The 11,733-nt window shown below is 49.8% G+C and overlaps 1 pseudogene; it reads right to left on the reverse strand.

The window, feature by feature from the left end:
* Positions 1-322: 322 nt before the first annotated feature.
* On the reverse strand, positions 323-8,135 carry LOC113900766 (annotated as a pseudogene).
* Between the last annotated feature and the right edge of the window lie 3,598 nt (positions 8,136-11,733).

An 11,733-nucleotide genomic window follows, 5' to 3' on the forward strand; every position in this document is an offset into this window, starting at 1 on the left:
CACTGGACCACCAGGGAAGTCCCCTGGGACCTGTTCTAACTTTTCTTCCTTTCTTTGAGAAATTTTACTGTCCTCCCTTGTACCCAAACCAAATAAAACCCCTCTTTCCCAAGGATATGCCTCTTGCTTCTTTCTCTGTTCAAGCAAGTTAGCAGCTTTAAACATTAGCTGAAGAATCGTGTCTTCTGGAACAAGTTTTGTCAGAACCAGAGCTTTTCTAGTTGTAATAGATAAGAATCCATTCAAACCCACTTGAGCCAAAATTGATTTATTATAAGGTGTCAAGTTGTTCCAGACAATCAAAAAGCAGGTTTTCCCAGTTCTTGGGGACCATATAATTTCTCAACACCATCTCACTATGTATCTCCTTCATCCTTCCTTGTTGACCAGGCCACACACATATCATGTGGGATCTTAGTTCCCCAATATCAGGGATCGAACTCATGCCCTCTGCATTGTTAGCACAGAGTCTTAACTGTTGGAATGCCAGGGAAGTCCCATCTTCTTCATTCTTCTCTCCAGGGTGGCTTTCTCTACTTCTCTACCAACATCGTGGAAGATCCCAAGATTTACAGTTCCTCAGCTCAAGCAACCATCAGAATTCTAATGTCAAAATTTCAAAAGAAGGGCGAGTGTTTCAAGTTGTCCACCTGAAATATCAAATAACTGTGACCCAGAGAGACAGTCATGTAATTCCAGCATGACTGTGAGATCCACCTGTGAAGAAGGAGCAGCTCTTACAGAAGAGAAGAACACTGTCCTGGGCAGATAACCCCAAACTCCACATCACCTGCATCATGGCACTTTAGGAACTTATTAGGATTATGCATAGTCAACCTACAGAGAAGCTGGCCAGGCCTCTTGTGTGCAGATGGAGGTGTCTACAGCAACAAGGGCAGTGCTGACCTGTCCAGTCCTTCAGTCAGCATTCTTCATGGTTGGAGCAACTTCCATGAGCAGCTGGAGATGCAGGGTGACAACCTGCAAACACTCGGGCTGGTACCGGAAGTAGACAAACAGGAAATAGACCAGGAAGCCACTGAGCAGGAACAGGAAAACATACAGGAACTCTGGCTGGGAATGGGCCACGATGGGCGCCAGCACCAGGTAGACAGATGTAAGGACCATGGTGGCAGGGATGATGATGGGGACCTGCAGGGACAGAGAGACCTGGATGATGAAGACATGCCTGGGAGGTGGCACAGGGCGCCTGGGCTCTGTCCCTTCTGCCTGCCTGCCTTCCTGCTGCTTCCACCTGCCACCAACTCCTCTCTTCCAGAACCTACCATAACAACTTGTCAGGCCAAGGGAGACACCTTGGGCCACAGAGGCCCCTCGAGGGAGCAGAGACTATGGTGCCCAGCCTGATCCTCTCTGTCACATGAGTCTCCCTGGGTGCGTGCATCCTCTTCTCTGTTCAACTCCCACTGTTCTCCCTCTGTGTCCTCTAGAGGAGAAAGGCATCCCCAGCAAGGAGAGTCAATGCCTTGTGCTCCAACTGTCCTTTACCCCCAGGACACATAGAAATTCCCTCCCCAAAACAACAGTGTTGACCACTTTCTTTCTTCCTCTGGGCCCCAAGTGAGGCCGTGGTCCAACCATCTGCATCATGCAACAGCTTGTAGTTGAAAAAGAAACCCATGTAGGTCCTGAAATCTACCTTGTAAGGTCGGGGAAGATTCTTCTTTATCTGTAAGTACAGGAGACAGCTGAAGGTGATTCCGTAGGTGAGCCAGCCAAGGAAGCTGAAAGGCAAACGTGGGCCACTTGTTAACAGGCCCCGCCACGGTGGGGCTGGCAAGAGGGGCCGGCCTACCAGGTGCAGACCTAGAGTAGAGCTGCAAGCACATCAGGGCCTCTCAGCCACCCCCAGCTCCCCTGATCCATGCGGCCGAAGGAAAGAAGAATGCAAGGCTGGGGCACCGACAACAGGGTATGCTGGAGGGCCCAGCTGGAGCTTTGTCTTCAGGCATGAAGGGGCACACGCACAAGCCCACCCATCCGTGAGGCTCCAGGTCAGGCCTTCTCTGACTGCCCCTGGCTGGCTGCAGGAGGGCAATTTCAAAGGAAGGAGGACTATCTGTGTTTCCCAAAGAAAGAATCTGGTGGAACCTCAAGGAAGGCTGTGTGCCCCTTAAGGGCCGCACACTCATAGCAGACTGCACCACCTTGGAGTTGGTGATGGGCACCAGAAAAACCTCTGGCCCCTCTGTCTGTTGTAGGTCTGATGTGAACTCCACATAACCTTGAAGGCCATCTCTTGAGGTTGTCCAGATGGGGAGAGATGGGGCCCTGGCTGACATGAATCATCCTTGAGTTCTCATCTGTGCCAGGACATTCTCTGTCACTCTCCCCCATCTCAGGCTGAAGATCCTTAAGAGACACCCCGGATTTGATTTTATCTTCACTGTACAATGAGTTTTTTCTTTCTCATGGGAAAAAGATGAAAAGAAAAATAATGTCTATTACTTAATGTTCTGAAGAAAGGGACATCGAGTACTATATATCTTATTCCAAAAGATTACTCTTAGAACAACAGAGGAAGAGAACATGTGATGCTTGCAAAATTACTCTGAGAAGTCCTCTGCCCCAGACATCATGCCTGCCTGGTGGGTTAAGAGTCTTTTTGGTGAGAGAAGTTTAAAAATGACAACTGGATATCACAACAGCCCATCGTTTCTACCCCAGAGCAGGCAATAAAGGGGGTCACAACATCTCCCCACTTTGATGCAATTCCGGAGTGTGCCCACACAGCTTGGCTGTGGGTCTGCCCTGAGTTCAGCAGAGCTCTGTTGGGTCAGATCCAGAACAAAGACCAGACTACAAAGGAAAAATGACACCAAGCCAAAGGCTATGAGTCATGTGAGTGAAGCCTGAATATTTTTTTACATTGTCCTGCAGACAGAGTAAAGGGACAAGAAAAGAGAAAGCAAATAACAAAGACAACACAAGACTTTATTTCTTGGTGAAAATTGGTCTCATTGAATTTATGGAAGCAGTGCAAGAGAGGAGGACGCTATGTTTAATTTTGGAAACTTAATTAAGAGAGAATGGTTAAAACAGTGTGTGTGTGTGTGTGTGTATGTGTGTGCAGATGCTCTGAGCCTGAGCCTCCAGAAGTGTGTGCATGTGTTTTTGTGTGTGTGTGCGTGTGTGTGTGTGTATCATAGGGGCTTCTGGAACTGTGCTTGCAGGATAAGAGTATATATGTGTGCATGCCTGTGAATGGGTACACATAGGAGCCATGAGATACTCAGCCTGAGCGGGCAGTCTCACTTGCCTCAAGAAGTTCACGATGGTACTGAAGTTTCCGGAGATGACCAGGATCAAAGCCATCACTGCGGTGAACATCAGAGCTGGAGCTGGAGTGAGGCAACGCACATATACCATGGACAGAAGTTGGGGCTGGGGAGCAAAGTCAGGTGTCAGGTAGCCTCCAGTGGAGCCCTGGTGAGGGTCTGTCCCCAGAAACTCCCACCCTCTTCTCCTGCCAAACTCCCTCAGGACACCAGGGTACCCAACCAGATAGTCCCCAATACCCATGGCTTCCTTCCAGATGTAGGTCACTGGGGATCTCCTGGAGTGACCAGGCTCAGGGGGCAGGTTAGGGGGGCCCATCCCTCCAGACCATCCAAGACCCTGTAGCTTAGGACGTGGGGTTGCAACGTGGAGAGCTGTAGCAGGTGCCTGGCCAACCAAATCTTTTGACTTTCTATTGCTCCCTCTGAAGATAGAAAGAGGGACCAGGAAGGGAAGACTGAGGAGAGGGGAGAGGAATGGTCAGCTATGGGTGGAGCATGGAGAGGGATACAGTCTACTGTGTAGACTGCGTTATCCTTCAGCAAATACTCAGTCCCCTACTCTCTGCCTCTGTGGAAGAAATATATTAATAGTTTCCATCCACTGATTTGAGCTTGCCAATAAACAGTGAGCAGGAGAGACCCGCCAGAAGCTCTAAATATGTGTGTGGTTTGGCTTGGTTTCTTGAACCCCTGCCACCTGCCATGGCAAAAACATGCCCCAGGAGCCCCTATGGCCTGGGTCCCAGGATTAGAACAGACTTGCAGTCAGAGTGCGAAGATGTGAACACAAGCCCTGGCCTGCCCTGGCCACTCTGACCCTTTAACTCATGAGCAACATGGAATGTCTGTTTTTCTCAGCCTCTGGAATTAGGGGCTGTCTCCTGTACAGCGTTACTGCAGCAAAAACTGACAAAGTGACAGAGAGTCCCCCAGGCATGGGGGGCCCAGCGGATGGCTCCTGGGGCTCCTACCCACTGCCCCAGCACCGCTGTTGCACAAAGACGTCCCTGTCACCTACAAACCTCTACAGTGTGACCCAGCACGGTGACCTCCCAGAACCTGGAGGTAAAAGGACTGGAGTGTAAGTGGAGAGGTAGGGAGTACGTGAGCCCTACTCTCAGCAGAAAAGAGGGCTCTGTCTTTCGAGGAAGCCCTGGTTTGGGCTAAATGCTGAGCTCCGGGAGGAGAAAGCTTAGCTGGCTGTTCTTAGAGGTGTGTCCCCCCTACAGTTCCTTAGTTCCTGCCTCACTGTTGTCCATATGAGATCAACAGCTTTTAAAAGGCTAATGTTTTAAACTCTGTACTCTGTATTCTCCTGCTGCCCCCCTCACCTTGCCTAACTCTGTACTCTGTATTCTCCTGCTGCCCCCTCACCTTGCCTAGCGCACACCCCATGTCTCACCAGGTGGCCCTCTCGGGCAGCCACGTAGGACACACGGCTTCCGCTGAAGAACGACACATTGGCAGGGCCGAACGACGAGAGGGTGACAGCCAAGGGCACCAGCCAAGCCCAGACCCCAGAACCTGATTCCTAGGACAACAGAGGAATCGAGGGAAGGATCTCCAGCAGCAACCTGGAAGACAGCCTCAAGGCCACATTGGAAACAGAGCGAGCAAACCCAGGGACACGTTGGAATACTCATGCGGGACTATCTTTCCCCAGGGCGGGGCTGTGAACAGTTCATGTGACTCTCACCCCCAGCTCACAGCCATCGCATCGGTGGAAAGGATCTCACTGGGAGAGAGCACTAGGAGGTAATGACGTTGGCCAGGATGTACAGGCCAGTGACCAGGGGGATGGTGATCATCAGTGCCCACACCAGGTTCTGCTGCAGAGTTGGGGAGAAGAGGCCACATGTTAGCCCGTGAGGTCCTTCCCAGGGTCTCCGAGCAAGCTCAGGAGTGCGGCACCGAGCTGATCCTGGCCCCAGGGCACACGCCAGGCCAGGGGGCACTGGCCGTTTGTCCCTCCTCCATGAACTTAGAGTCCCACGGCATGGACAGACCAACCGACAGGTGTGCTAGGAAGCCGTGAGGAGGACTCACAGTCAGAGCGGTGGAGGTACAGTGGAGGGTGGGGACCCGGGGGCGGGGCGGGGGGGGAGCCATCATCAGAACGAGCAGGGCCTTATGCTGGGTTTTCCTTGAAGAATGGAGGAGATTGCAGCAGGTGGGAAGTAGGGAGGGGCGTTCCCAGCAGGGACACCTGCAGAGCAGGGGTGCAGAGAAGAGGCAGGAAAGTTAGAGATCTCCACGGTCAGATGGTCCCTCCAGCCTGTATTCCAGGACCCACAGTGCCAACTCTGCCTAGTCTCTGGGTCCCCAGGACACAGGCCCAGACTAAAAGCCATTCCATCCAGGGGTTCTCTTCTGACCCTCAGTCTCCTAGAGAGGAAATTGGGAATCACTGGGGATCTGTGAACTGTGATTCCCCACTGTCCTGCCTCTCTGCAGGGTGTGAGGATCAGCAAAGCGGAAGGGAAAGGAAGGGCCTGGACACAGGGACTATGGGCACTGGGACTGGTTTGCATTGAAAGAGCCTCAGGACCTAGCTGACCCAGGTCACCCCCAAAAATGTGTTCAGCAAGCATGCAATAAAAATTGAGGAATGCATGAAAAGTAGGTGAAATCAGAGTGTGGACTGCTCCCTCCCACTCCGTACCCCTAGTTCTGGACATCATTCTGGAGCCAGGAGCAAATGGAGGGAAAGGGCCTCCCTCAAACTTGACCCAGCATTTCCCTAGGCTCGGACTAGCCCTGTAAGAACACACTTCAGAGTGGGAGAATCATGTCCAGGGCACTCCCAGGTCTCCTGGAGGGCTTTCTCTAGAGGTCTTTTGGTTGACCTTGGGAAGAGCAGGCAAACACTATGAATGTACAACCCCTCCCTTCTGTACCAAATGGTACAACAGACCATGACATTGCTATTCCTGACATGTGAAACAATACAGAGAAGCCACCCTTCCTCACTAAGACACAAGGAGCTCTCTTTCAGACTTGGGATGGCGCTGTCCCTGTGTGGGCTGCACCAGCGTTCCAGGCAGACCTCCTCCCCACCCCTAAAAAGGACCCTCCCTCATTTAAGCATCTACCCTTGATGCACGTATCTTCTGTTCTCCAATATGATATAAAAGGCAGTTTCTATGGGGCTCTGTAATAACCTAGAGGAAAGGGTGAGACGTGGGAGGGAGACTCAAGGAGGAGGGGACATATGTACACTTATAGTTAATTCATGTTGATGTATGACAGAAATCAAACCAATATTGTAAAGCAATCACCAATCAATTAAAAATAAACAAAATAAATATTTAAGACTTTTTAAAAAGCAGTTCCTAGAGCTTTCTGCCAGAGCTGAGATCTGAGTGCAGAAAAGTTTGGAAGTGGGTTTGGGAGGAAGGGTAGGGGGCATGGAGGATGAAGAAATAATCTCGGAGCCCACTTCTGGTCCTTGGGGTCAGCCTGGGTGCTGAGCCAGTCCTCAGATATCCCCCCAGACCCCTAGTAAAGTCCAAAGTTTCCCACTGCCTCCCAAGAGCCCTGCAGACCAAGCCCCTCCCAAAGCAGTGACTAGCCAGCCCCAGGTTCACAGGTGGAGTGAGACAGGCAGGACTGGCTTGTCCTTCTGTCCCAGCCCTGAAGCTATGTCCTGTAGTGGGCTCCCATGCTTCAGCAAATATGACCTATGTATCTACTACAATGTTCCAGAGAGAACAATCCAGGAGAGAGAAAGCTGAGTCATCAAGCACAGCTTCTCACAAGGGGTCTGACTTCCAAGTCACTCCCCCTTTCTAAGCCTCAGTTTTCCCACATGAAAAATGGGATGATAATGTCTCTTCCAGGAAAGCAAAATGAGCCCATGCATAGAAAACAATAAAGATCCCCCCTTACTTGAGAAGCTAGTATTCATATAATTACATAAACTAATCAGAAAAGACATTGGGCTGGCACTTTAGTCCCATGAGTACAGAAAGGGAGCCCCTCTTTTCAGCTGATCTCAGAGTCTTCACTCAAATAACAATTATCGAAACTACTAATGTTTGGAGATTTCAGCCCCTGAAGCAGTGTTGCAGACTCACGTTTGAATTCTTGAGTTCCTCCGTCACCTGGCTGAGGCTATTCCAGCCATCAAAGGACCACAGGCACTGGTAGAAGGCCATGCTGATGTGCCCGGGCTGCTGGGACGTGTTGTGGAAGGCAGACTGCAGGGCTTCCGTGCGGCCTCGGCCCCGGCCCAGCACCACGGCACCGCCCCCCATGATAACCAGCAAGGAGAACACTTGGGCAGTCGTGCACATGTTCATCAGCGTGGCGGCCATCCGCGAGCTCCAGCAGTTGACCAACATCAGCAGCAGGATGCAGGTGGTAGCCACCACCTTGAGCATGGCCTGGGGTAGCGAGAAGCAGCCTGGGTAAAAAAAAGGGGACCAGGACATACTTGGCAACGCTCAGTGAGATGGCTGCGATGGTGACCAGTCTGCCCACCAGCACAAACGTGTAGATGACCAGGAAGGCGGGTAAGGAGCCAAAAGTTCGTAGGATGTAGGTATATTCCCCTCCAGATTCGGGAACCAGAGCCTCCAGTTCAGCATAGCACAGGGCACCCAGTGTGGCCAGAAGGCCACAGACTGCCCAGACCATAAGGCTGGCCCCAGGGCTGCCCGTGTAGACCAAGACGCCCTGCAGTGACATGAAGATGCCAGAGCCGATCATAGCGCCTGCAGTTAAAGACATGGCACTCCACAGGCCCATGTCCCTCCTCAGCCTCAGCCCCTCATCCCCCGCCTCCTGCTCAGCCACCCCCTCATCGCCATCTCCTTGCTGACTTCTCTTCATCCCAGAGCTTCAACAGTTACTGCAGCTAACTGAGCAGAAGCAGATGCTCTGATACCTATCGGGCTCATGGGCTTCCTGCAGGAGTTAATGATTACAGAGCCTGGAGGAATCTGAGCCAGGGGCCAGAGAGCCAGAACACAGCATTCAGAAGGGACCATGCCTCTCCTGATCTCCCAGCCCTTGTCCAGCCAGAACCCAGGACAGGGAGGTTGCAGGAATTGTTCAGTGACGCAGCTCAGGAAAAGTTAAGGAAAGACAGGTTTTAGGAAGAATCCCTGGTGCCCAATTCCACAACAACATGTCTGTGGAATCACAGTTGGCTGAATGCTCCGTGCCAACAGTATGACTACTGAGTTACTGCACATTAGGACCCTAAGAAACTTCTGGAATACTTTTATCAGCCAAACAGTATAATCCCAGCTTTATTCAGATTCCAAGGAAAATGGCATGAGTCCTGTTCTAAAGCAGAATGAAAATGTTTAAAGAAGAGCATCCAAATAGTTTGAGAGAGAACTTGTTCCCCCTGCAGGAAGGGAGTAGGTGGATAAACGTACAGGATCTAGAGTGGAACCACCTTCATTCAAATCCCAGCTCTAGTACCTCACAGCTGTGTGACCCGAGACAAGGCCTCTGAACCTCACCCTATTTATCAGTAAGCTGATTACAATACCCGCTATATAGGGTTACTCTAAGTACCAAAGAACTTAAAACCCATTCAAAGTGGCTAGAATAGCAAATGACATGTAGTAAGATTTCCTTATATAGTAGCCATCACTATCTGGCTAAGAATTTCATTAGTTTCCTAAAGATAGATAGATAGATTGATATTTAATTTAACATAATTTTATTGATATATAATCATTTCAAGATATGGTATATAACTTTTTAATTGATCTTCCCTTATATTTTTCAAATCTTGACTTATGAATGTCATTGGTATTGGTATTTGGGGTAAAGTTGCTGGCATCCAAAGTGGGCAGAGAGGTACTTGCAGTCACCTGAACAGATTGGCCTAGCTCAAGCCAGCCATATGGACTGCTTGGATCTCATGTACATGTGTAATCAATAAAATTCAAGACAGATGCAAAGGGCGTTGCTGTCACTGATTCCTGGGGTATCCATCCTGCTTCCTCCCCTTGCTATACCAAAGCCCAAAGGGCAGCAGTCCTCAAAAAATATAGGGCCATCTTCTTCAGAAATAACTCTGGAGAAGGGGCCCTCCAAGATTCAAAAGGAGGTCCTCCAACATCCTTACTCAGTAGGAAGAGAAAGAAGAGGAAAAAGAAGCAGATAAGAAAGAAAGTAGATAGAAGAATTGATGGAAAGAAGTTAGGAAAGAAGAGAGTACTGGAGGCTTGGGAAGGGAAACCAGCTGCCTTTCTGGTCATAGCTAAATAGTAACCAAGACACTCAGACTTGTCTTTCTCCAGGCACTGTGTTGTAAAGGTTAGCCAACTGCAGAGGGTGAGAATAGTCCACAAGGTCATGGTCACCTCTCACACCACTGGCAGTTCTCAGGGTTTCCAAGACCACCCTTAGACTCAATAATTTGCTAGAAGGGCTCACAGAATTCACCAAAAGCTTTTATACTCAAGTTATGTTTTGTTACACCTAAAAGATACAGATTAAAGTCAGCCATGGAGGGGAGGACAAAGCCCAGAAACGGAGGGTCCAAACACAGACCTGCCAGCCCTCCTCACGCAGTGGAACAGGACATTGGTGTTCTCCTTTCATCAGTGTTGACAACACACACATTGCACTGCCAACCAGGGAGGCTCTCCGTGTCCACTCTTTACTGGGGTCCCATCACTTAGACATGGCTGGCTGCTCCGGTGGCTGACCTCAGTTTCTAGCCCCTCAGGAGGTCAGGGTGACATTTCATGACCCAAAGATCCCATCCAAAATCACTCCATGAGGGATGTCCCTAAATTTTGTTTTTAATGACTCACCTCATGTGTCAAGAGAGGAGGCCCTGAATGCCAGACTAAGAGGCTGGGACTAGCTAGGAATGGGAAGGAAACAAGTGGAAGGGAGAGTGGGGAAGGGCCCACTGCAGCAGGGTCTTTCTGAGATGGGGGAACTGGAGACTTTGGGGTTCTGTGGGCTTCAGTTAGCAATTTCTGCAGCCTTTGCAGAATCTGACACAGCGTGGTCTTCAGCTCCAGGTCAGGGTCTGCCTATGAGCAAGGAGCCCCCCTGAAGCACAGCCAAGCTCAGACGGTGTCCCTGTGCTGCCACCACAGGTGGAAGTGGTGGCCGATGTGATCCAATCTGAGGCTCAGCAGAACAGATGCAGCGAGAAGAAATTCAGCTTCTGAGAATCAGAGCACTGTCTTCACCACTGTGTTCTCAACAAGATCTTCATTTACTCAACTTTCCATCACTAAAATGAGGATGATCCTCCCATAAAAGTGCTCATGAGAATAAGCCAAAATCCCTTGTATCCCACCATCCAGGGGAGATGAATGGAATTATATTATCAAAAACTCACAATTTCAGGACTTCCCTGATGGTCCAGTGGCTAAGATACCATGCTCCCAATGCGGGGGGCCCAGGTTTGATCCCTGGTCAGGGAACTGGATCCCCTATGCCACAAGTAAAGATCCCACATGCTGTAATGAAGATCAGAGTCCCCACGTGCTGCAACTTCTCCAGGCCAGAACACTGGAGTGTACAGCCTTTCCCTTCTCCAGAGGAATCTTCCCAACCCAGGGACTGAACCCAGGTCTCCCACATTGCAGGTGGATTCTTTACCAGCTGAGCCACAAGGGAAGCCCAAGAATACTGGAGTGGGTGGCTCATCCCTTCTCCAGCGGGTCTTCCCAACCCAGGAATCAAACCGGAGTCTCCTGCATTCCAGGTGGATTCTTTACCAACTGAGCTACCAGGGAAACCCAACTAAGACACAGCACAGCCAAATAAATACATTAAAATACTTTTTTAAAAAGAACCTCACATTTCCTGCTCTTGCCCCCAGTCATGCCTGATCTCAAGGCCCCTGCCATGTCTCCTCAAGTATATCTGAGACATCACAAGAAATCTCACCTATGCTCAAAACCAGCTTGATAGCCTCCATCCATACATGGCATCCACTCCGCTCCCCATCCTGCTCCAATCCTGCCTGTCAGTGCCTGATATCAGGGATCAGCAGCTCTTTCTGTAAAGGACCAGATAGTAAGGCATTTGGGCCTTAAACAAGAAAAAACAGCTGACTCCTGGTCAGAACAGGAAGCTTTGTGAACTAACTGGCTAAACACTGGTGTGCCCCTAGTACATACACAGAGCCCATCTGCAAAGACTAAGAGATTGTGTTGATATCAGCCATTGAAGAAGCTCTCCTTCCGATCGTTGGCTGCCTACTAAGCTAATAGAACAGATAACTTAGGGGCCACACACAACCATATAGATATTATAAAATAGTTCATAAAAGTCACTAAACAAAGAGCAACTTCTACAAGCAGCACCAAAAAACCCTTGTAATGCAATCTTATCTCCAGATTTGCCATATTACAGTATTTAAAATGTCCAGTTTTCAACAACAGCAAATATGGGGCATGCAAAAAAAAAAAAAAAAAAACAAGAAAATATAGCCCATGGA

The sequence above is a fragment of the Bos indicus x Bos taurus genome, chromosome 11, assembly GCF_003369695.1.
Source record: "Bos indicus x Bos taurus breed Angus x Brahman F1 hybrid chromosome 11, Bos_hybrid_MaternalHap_v2.0, whole genome shotgun sequence".
In the NCBI taxonomy this organism is placed as follows: Eukaryota; Metazoa; Chordata; class Mammalia; order Artiodactyla; family Bovidae; genus Bos; species Bos indicus x Bos taurus.